The sequence below is a fragment of the Peromyscus leucopus genome, chromosome 6 (genome assembly GCF_004664715.2).
Source record: "Peromyscus leucopus breed LL Stock chromosome 6, UCI_PerLeu_2.1, whole genome shotgun sequence".
Classification (NCBI taxonomy): Eukaryota; Metazoa; Chordata; class Mammalia; order Rodentia; family Cricetidae; genus Peromyscus; species Peromyscus leucopus.
Window position 1 is genome coordinate 89,742,668 of NC_051068.1, and position 9,044 is coordinate 89,751,711.

Genomic DNA, 9,044 nt, shown 5'->3' on the forward strand with positions numbered 1-9,044 from the left:
CACCTCACCCTTTCAATTCTCCTGTCATCTACTTCTTCCACATAAAATATTTGAGTGCTACAGGATTTTAAAGGCTTCTCTTTCACAGAACTTGATATTGAGAAGGCTGAAAAGGTGGTCAGGAACTATCCAGTGACGGCTGGAAGGTCAGTAGAAGCTTCAGGAAGCTTTCGAAAGGCTTCTGGGAACTATCTCAAGGTTGCTGTATAGACACATAATTCACTATCCTATCATACAGTCTTTGTCTTCCCAAGACTCCTAACTTCATCACTCCCCCCCAACACACACCCTGGTTTTTATTCACCCCCATTCTCTCTCCTTTCATAAAGTCTCACGACATAAAGCCCAATTATTTTCTCACACACACTTGCACTATACTACCCTTCTTAATTTCCTTCCCTGCGGGGTGAGGATGAAACCCCCCACCCTGAAACTTCACAATGTTGCGCTTGTTTGGGAAGGAACTTGACGGTGCCGCAGGAACAGAAGGATTCTTTAACACCATCCCAGAAAAGGGGCAGTGCAGCCAGGAGGGTGTTTTTAAAGTTATAAAGTATGGTTGCGTTAAAATTACACTGTACAGCATGAAGAGAGAGCAAATGCTGCAAATACCAAAATAAACTTTAATAAGCCCAGTGCAGCAAAGGTGCGTGTGTGCACGCACGCATGTGCACACGTGTGCACATGCTCGTTTGCTATGTAGTCCAGGCTATAACTAAATAAATAATTCAGTTTATTATGTGGGCCAGCCTTCGATTTACAGTCTTCCTGCCCCAACCTCTTGATCCCTGGAATTACAGGCCTGAGCATCATGCCTGGCTCCAGAAGAGGTATTTCCATGAAGGTATTTCTCATCGGGAGGTGACTCTTGGAACTCTTTTTGTATCTCAGCATTTCATTTTATTTCTAAGAGAAAGTTAAATACCCGATTGAGATTTTTTAAGTAGTTCTTTTCTGTTTGATCACAAGAAAGCAGCTTTATTTCATACCAGATGTTAACCTGGACCTACTGCGTGAGCATGCACGTGGTGTGTGTGTGTGTGTGTGTGTGTGTGTGTGTGTGTGTGTGTGTGTGTGTTTTGTTTTTTTTGTTGTGTTTTGTGTGTGTGTGTGTGTGTGGTGTGTGGTGTGTCCGGCAATTGGGGAAAGATTATATTTTTGGTTGTTACAACTGAAGAGATGCTACTCACCTCTGGTATGTTAAGGGTGATGTTGCTCGGTCTCCACCAATGAGCAGGGCGGATTTGACAGCGACATAACCAAGGAAAAGCCGGCTTGGCATCGTCCTGCAGGCCATTTGGTTATTAATTGTCCACACGGCATGTTTTCTCGCATGTACTTTGCGCTCTAACATGTGACCTGTGTGACGATGCCTACTGGAGAGAAAAATACAAGGAGAAATGTGCGTCTGTGTTTGATAAGATGTCTACCATGCAATGCTGTGAGCACAGACCCGATCCGAAAGCCACAGAGGTCTCCGGGGAAGCCTTCTTCTGACTGACTTCCCCCCCTCTTATCCACACTCCTCTTTCCATTCTCACATCTGAGGAAATACACAATACAGCTTGCTTTTCTGAGAAGGACTTGGAAAAAAAGCATATTTTGGAAGCGCCAGATAGCAATGTTACATAATACTCTGTGTATTCAAATAACACATCTTGAGTTTGAGAAAGCTAGCATAAATGAGTTGGAAAAAAACTAAATATAAATTTTAAAGCATGTTTGCATGTATTATTTTTTGTTTTTAGTCACAAGCAATATGCATCTAGTGAAGGATTCCAGAATGGGAGCATCAGGGAGCTTTTTTTTCCCCCTAGAATCTTCCAGGTATCCAAGTTATTTAAATTTATTTTTCTCACCTTCCTCATTTATGAAAGAGAGGGGCAAACTAAATGTTTAGTGAATTTCTTTCCAATTGTAAAATTTGATGACCCTAAATCAGAGTGTTGAATCAGTTGGTCTTAAAAAGTAGCAACCATGGGTTGGACATAGAGTTCAGTTAGTAGAGTGCTCACCTAGCATGTGGTGGAACACACTTACACTCTCAGCATGCAGAAAGTGGAGACAGGAAGATCAGAAGGAATTCAAGGTCATTCTTGGCTACATGGCAAGTGTGAGGCTACCCTGGCTATGTGAAGCCCTATCTTAAACAAAAGCAGTAGCAGCCATGTTTCCCTTTCTGGCAAGAGAAAATACTACCCTGGAATGTCCTCCTCTTGAAACTAGGTGCCCTCACTCTGACCTAGGCCTGTCTGTCCAAAGCAGTGTCTCAGAGTGGGCTCTGACTTAAGTATTGCTCTGTGCTGTAGTGTCCGAGGATGGAATGTCATGATGACAAGTAGACGAGGAAAGGTTATCTTTGAGGATACTGACTCCTTAACGTCATTTCTGTTTATAGAAACCTGTGGCTTGCGACCCCTTTGGGGGGTCGATAGACCCTTTCACACGGGTCACCTATGACCATCAGAAAACACAGATGTTTACATTAAGATTAATAACAGTAACAAAATTATAGTTATGAAGTAGCAGCAAAATTAATTTTATGGTTGAGGGTCCCCACAACATGAGGAACTGTATCAAAGGGTCTCAGCATGAAGAAGGTTAAAGACCACTGGTTTATAAGGTGCCCAAGAAGAGTTGCCACAGGCTTACTATGAATCAAAATTTTCTATTTACAGTCATTAATGTATGCAAATACATTAATATTAGAATGCAAATACAGTTTTGAAGACTAAAGTAAGGTCCTACTTATAAAACACAGTTTTTAGAAATTGGCCTTCTTACCAGCAGGTGTCAGCACAGCCCAATAAAGTAAGATTTCTGCCAGTTTAGCTGCCTTCCAGTAAACTCAGCAAAGCTTTATATTAGCTATGTTAAAACCCACTGTTTCTGCTTTCACTTAAGAAGGTCTTTCTTCAGTGAAATTATGGAGACATTAAGTTAGGGCAAAGGCCCTTGCCACTAAGCCCAATGACCTGAGTTCAAACTCTGAAACCCACATAGTGGAAAGAGACCAACTACATAAAGTTGTTCACTGACCCATACTTGTATGCCATGCCATGTACATGCCCTCATCCATAGTAAACAGATAGACAAATTCATAAATATGTTTTTAAATTATAGTGAATCCCAGCCTAGGTTGATCATATTAAATACGCTATAGCATCTATTAACAGAATTTGTGCAGTAACGAGGTTTCTCAGTTAAATCAAAGGCATAATTTAGAATTCTGAGTGATAAAGTTTCAGAATAGCATACTGTTTTGAAATTCATACATCCCAAAGAGTAGGAACAAAAATTCATTTATGTCTGGCAAGTATAAGTCTTCTAAAAAAAAACAAACCACTTTTCTAGCAAATAGTAAAAACAGAAATCATGTGCTATCATTTGCTTTTAGAACACAGCCTTTTGCTTTTAGCCAAAGTTTTAGTTTTCCAAATAAATGTTCACTCATTAATTGACAACTTCATATATGTATCCAATGTATTTTGATAATGGTCACCCCTGGCATCCCCCTGTCTCCTCCCCTCTCCCACTCTCTCTGGAACCCTTTTCTTCACCTCCTACTTCCAGGCCTTTTGCTAAAATAACCCACTGGGTTTAATTAGCACTGCTTGCATGCGTGTGGTTCTAGGGTTATTCACTGGATCGTGAGACACTTGTGAGCGCTACACCACCGAAGAAAATTACTCTCCTTCCCAAGCAGCCAGTAATTAGCAATAGCCTCCCAGCTAGAGGTGGGGCCTCATGAACTCCGTGCCATACTATAGCAAACGTTTTAAATTTAACAACAGTCAGCAGGAGTATCACCTCTTACATGCTCGCCGCAGTCTGCACTTACCCTTCCTGCTACAAGCCTGCAATGCAGATGCTTGTACCATCCACAGGATGAGGGTACAGCAACGGATGTCCATAGAGGGAACTTGTCTATCAAGTAAAGTTTGTGCAGCAATCACACTATTGCCTTCAAGGCTGTACTCTTCCTTTCATGTAGCACCTCATTTCTTTTTAAGTGCTAACTCATGACAATCTTAAGAAAACCTCTCCTGTTAGTCTCAAGTGAAATTAAAGATGTATTTGTCCAAAGAATTTCTGTAACAATGATATGAAATACAGAAGTACACTAGAACAGGGATAAAATTAGGTATAGGAGGGGTAAAATTACTTTTGAAAAGCAAAAGTCAATGTTTCTTATAAAGTGAATCATGCGTCCAGGTGTGGCAGTACACATCTGTCATCACAGCACTCAAGGTAAAGGCAGGAGAATTGTCACAAGGACAGTCAGGGGTACATAGTGAGTTGCAGGCCAGAGTGTCACATAGTAAGAGCTTTGTCTCAAAAATAATAAACTAAAAGAGAACTACAAAAAAAATTAAACATGCATTTACCATAAGGAATGTGTATAAAATTACCTTTGAAAAGACATTGCTTCTTATAAAGTCAAATGTATATTCATCTTTAATAGTACCCAAGGCCTAAGTATTTACCAAGCAGATAGAGATATGTATCCACACAAAGACACAAATGTCTATGAAAACCTTGTTAATAATCATGAAAAGCCAGAAGCAGATATGAAATCAGCAAGACAGAGCGGAGCAGCCTGTCACTCGCTGTCCCCCCAGAAAGGATCTGTACCAATGAAGAACTCTCTTCCAGTTGGAGTGGCCGAGGAACATGACAAGCAAGGAAGCACAACCCTCTCAAGGAATCCAAAGCTTCTGACAAACACTATGTGGGGGAAGGAGGAAATGATGTCATCATGTGAAAATCTCAAGAAACAAAAGAATTTTTTAAAAAGTTGACAGGGGTGGGTAAAAATGGTCTAGAATCAAGCGAAAATGGAAGCACATCATCCCCAAAGCCACACGAGCTAGAGTGGCACTAAGAGGGAAGTGTATGATAACTGCCTCTTCTGGGGCTGCAGATGTTGACACTCTACTCAGTTGACAGAGTGCTTGCCTGGCATGCACAACGCCCTGGATTCAACCCCCAGCATCCCATGCACTGGGCAGCGTGGTGCAGTGCTTGGAAGGTGGGGAAATAGGATGAGAAGTTCAAGATCACCCTTGAACTTTTTACCAAAGTAAAAAGATTTCAAACAAGCAAGCTAGCAACATGACTAAAGCAAGGAGGAAATCAAGCCCCAAACTACAGAAGCAAAGGAAGAAGATCACAGTAAATGGATGACATCGAGGCTGAACAATGAATATCAACAAAATCAAGACATTTTGTTTTAGCTGGGTGTGGTGGAACGACACCTTTAATGACTAAGTCAGCCTGGTCTACAGAGTGAGTTTCAGACCAGCTAAGGCTACACGGTGAGGCCTTGTCTCGAATAAAAAAAAATGACACACCTTTATAGACTAAGAAATAGACTTAAGGAGATCTGATATATATATATATATATATATATTATATATATATATATATATATGAAACATACATATACTTCAAAAAATGCATTTCAAAAAAAAATACAGGCAGCTAATGCAAAGACTGTCAGGTGGGATTTCATTGAGCTAAAATGCTTCTGCACAACAGAGAAAGCAATCCTTTTCTCTCCTTTTACCATGGAGTGATGGTACAAGGGGATGAGGACTGCAAACTGTTTACTAGGTAGGGTTAGTATTCAGACGGTGTGAGAAACTCAGGCACTCAACAGCAAAAGACTAAACAATCCAGTTTTCAGCAGGGCAAATGACCTGATAGGCATTTTGCAAAATGAAGATACCCAATGACTAGTGAATGTATGAAAAATTCTAAGCATCACTAAGAGATCAAAGTCATAATGAGATATCCTCTCACCCCAGTTAAAACAATTAAAAAATGAATGGCGTGTGATAATAGCAAACACACACACACACACACACACACACACACACACACACACACACACTTGTTGGTGAGGAGGAGGCAAGAGTGGAGCTCTTAGTACTTTAGTAGGATCGTGGTTGATATGTGGATCACAGAATAGTTGCCTTCAAACAAGCTAAAAATGGAACTCCCACAGGGCACAGTTCTCCTACCACTGGGTAGATAACTAAAAGATATTAGATCAGTGTATTGAAGAGGCATTTGCCTTCCCTTGGTTGTTACAATACTATTCTGCCAAGAATAGTCAAGATACAGAATCAACCCAAGTGTCCATCAGTAGATTAATGGGGAAAGAAAATATTATTATTCATGCTGGAATACTAGTTAGCCACAAAAAGAATGAAACCCATAATTTGCAGCAACATGGGTGGACCAAGAGAACATTGTGTTGAATAACTCGGGCACAGAATGACAGATACCTCATGCTCTCCTTTGCATGTATGTGTGCTAAAAATTGACTTCGTATAGAATAGGAGCAGTGGTTACCAGAGACTGAGAGGGTTTGGGGGGAAGGAATAAAGAGCTGGTACGGGGGTTCTGTTGGGTAGGCTGAATAATTTCTAGTGTTCTATGGCCCAGTAGGAGAACTGTGGTGGAAAACAGCTAATTGCATTTTTCCAAATAGCTAGTAGAATGGGTCTTGAATGCTTTCAGTACAAGGAGATGGATAATGACAGAAATAATAGATAGACCAATTGTCATACTCTAATCATGACATTTTGTTTAAATATATGGCAATGTCAGGCTGTGTTACATAAATATGCACAATTACATGTCAAGTTTAAAAGTGTATGCACACATTCGCAGAGAGAGAGAGAGAGAGAGAGAGAGAGAGAGAGAGAGAGAGAGAGGAGGGAGGGAGGGAGGGATGGGAGGGGAGAGGGAGACGGAGACAGAGACAGAACTGAAAATAGCCCAAATTTCTACCATCTATTAAAGGATAAACACATTGTGATTGACTCATTTTGTAAAGTTTACTTAGAATGAAAAAGAGAAAACTACTGATATTTGCAACAGCAAGGCCAAATCTGCAATGCCTTAAGTTAAAGGAAAGAAGGCAGATACAAAAGCTCCATACCACATGATTCCATGCGCATGACAGTTTGGAAAACGTCATGCTAGTGGAACAGAAAACAGACCAGTGCTCCCTTGGTCCTGAGGATGACATGGACCACAAAAGGGTGCAGGAAAGCTCTGGAAGTTGACAGGACTGTCCTGCATCCTGATTGTGACGGTGGTTATGTACATATGTACATTGGCAGTTGATGGATTTCACTGTATGGAAAATTCACAAACTTATTCACTTCAATAAGCTAAGTAAAATTCCACAGCCAGCCAGCAGGTGTCATGCATTCATTTAGGAAAAACCAGCAACGCATCGCAAACTGCTTTTAAAGTGAATGCTTGCCTAATATTTGTATCTACAGTGATCATCAACATCGTGACTCTAGACTAAAGACTGAAGGAATGAAAATATCCTAAATAGTCCACCTGTTCCTCGATCCAAGGACAAAATGTGCTTCACTCTGTTTAATGCTTCAAAGATTGTTAGAAAATGCAAGAACAGCTTTACAAACATTACTTTCCCAGTCTCGGCAAACTCAGTCCTCTAATGGAATTTCCTTTCTTCTCAATGTCACCTCCTGATAACTATCTGGGAATTCACACGCCATAAAATTTCATCCTGAGCAAAGTAACTCCCGTGTTGCCTGGTAACTTCCCTGCAAGTCTCCCTTTCTGACTACAGCTCTCAAGTGACACACTGCTGCTACCTTTCATGCTAAACAGCAAGCCATGTGGCGTGATACCCTCTGCTCATAATGTTTGTTGATGGTGGAAAAGTGAGTGAACCGTATACTTGACTCAATCTTATGTCTTAAGACTGAATGAAAAGTAAAGGGTCCAAAGAGTGATCAGAACAATTGACAAACACTTGAAGTCATGTGGCTGTTTTCCTTGGATGGCTGAGGCTTATGGATAGGAGGAGTAAGGGCAGCAGTACACAGCAACAAATTAATAGAGTGAAAAAGATGCACGACTTATGTAACAACCTAGCAGGAAGTCTTAACCTGTTCCTGCCAAATACATTTGGAGATGTCTAGGGGCTCCTTAAATAATGTTTACGTGAAAAATACACAGAGTACTATAATTTCTAAAAGTGATATTTGGAGAAATCTGTGGCAACTTCAAAATAGTATAAAATGTGTTTATAGTTTTAAAATTGTTATTATTTGAGGGGCTTGCATATATCACGGCGACCATGTCCACTTGGGAGAGTGAGTTCTATCCTTCAACCATGTAGGTCCTGGGGATCCAGTTCAGGTGCCAGGCTGTGACGAGAGCCTTAACCTGCAAACCATCTCACCAATGCCAAAAAGCATTTTTGATATCATAGGTAATGTTAGCATCTGTAATTTTCTTTTGTCCCCAAATGAACAGTTGGTGAAAACACTAGATTTTAGTGTAGTGAAATTAAAGTTGTAGTTTTTCTTTCTAAACACAGCCTTAAATTTGATTTATGTAACACTTGAGGAGATCTATGGACATCAAGTTTAGAACTGTGAGATGGAAGGAAGGCGGGAAGGTGGGGAACAGGAACTATGAAAGATAGAAGCAGAGGGACTTTCCTTCTTCAGTAGAGTCTGCCCGCTCTCTTCTTCAGAAAGTGCACAGCATCTGCTTTGTTTTGTCTTGTACAAGGCTGCCACTGTCAAGACTCTAAGTGCTGTGCTTTTCTTCTCCCTTATCCCCAGACATAAAATGGTTAGTTTTTCCAAAGCTTGCTTGTCCCTAACATCTCTGAGGTTAACCCACTCTTCTCAACTTCACGATTAATACCTCAGAGATTTTAATAGCTGCCAGTCACTCCTTGCTTACAGTGTATCAGGCACAAGGCAGTGTTTTAACATGTTGTCTTATTTAATCTTCTCGTCATCCCAGGGGGGAAGAATAATGACACTTGTCACACAAATACAGAAACTGAAACCCAAGAAGGGGAAGAGCTTAAGGCGGCCTCAGGGTATTTAAAAGACAGAGCCAGGACCAGTAACATTCGGTCGAACCCCAAAGCTTTATGGTTTTTGGTTTCTCCAATTTTCTGCTATTCTATGCATCTATGACTGCACATTTATGCATCTCATTACCACACAAGTTCTTTCTCCCAAGAGACA